The sequence below is a fragment of the Limulus polyphemus genome, unplaced genomic scaffold (genome assembly GCF_000517525.1).
Source record: "Limulus polyphemus unplaced genomic scaffold, Limulus_polyphemus-2.1.2 Scaffold350, whole genome shotgun sequence".
NCBI lineage: Eukaryota > Metazoa > Arthropoda > Merostomata > Xiphosura > Limulidae > Limulus > Limulus polyphemus.
This window is the reverse complement of record NW_013665960.1, coordinates 273102-273743: the sequence shown is the minus strand read 5'-3', so window position 1 is coordinate 273743 and position 642 is coordinate 273102.

Here is a 642-nt window from a genome sequence, read left to right as displayed (position 1 = left end):
AGTTGGCGGTGGGTGGTGATGACTAGCTGCCTTCCCTCTAGCCTTACACTGCTAAATTAGGGACGTCTAGCGCAGATAGCCCTCGTGTAGCTTTGCGCGAAATTCAAAACAAACAAACTCAGAAAATAGAAAATTATTTGTCTTTATTTAGAAGTGGAATTATCGATATAGCTCACACCAAAACCGCATCACGATAAAAACTAAACTGTAACAGACAAAATTTTGTTGCTTAATTTGATGTTACAAAAAAAAAACCCATCAGCACATCATTAATTAGATGTTTCAAAATTATCATACACAAGTGTCATATATTATTATTTTATATTTATTCCTATTTTGCCTTTTCTAAAATGATCCAAGTTTAAAGAATTGTTTTAATTCACAAATTTTCTGGAGAACCTCGAAGGTTGAGTAAAACTTAGAACAAGAAAATTGATTGTCTTTTAACATAGTTGATTCGTTTTAAAGTATAATTGCATTTCCTATAACCGTGTCTTTAAATGTTAAAATTATCATCTTCAGAACTCACTTATGTTCACATTTCTTTCAGATATTATGTCACTAAAGTTTTAGACAGTCTGGATAAATAACCTTCGGCCTACCAAGCCTTCATTTTCTATTCTAGACATTCTATCAAAATGA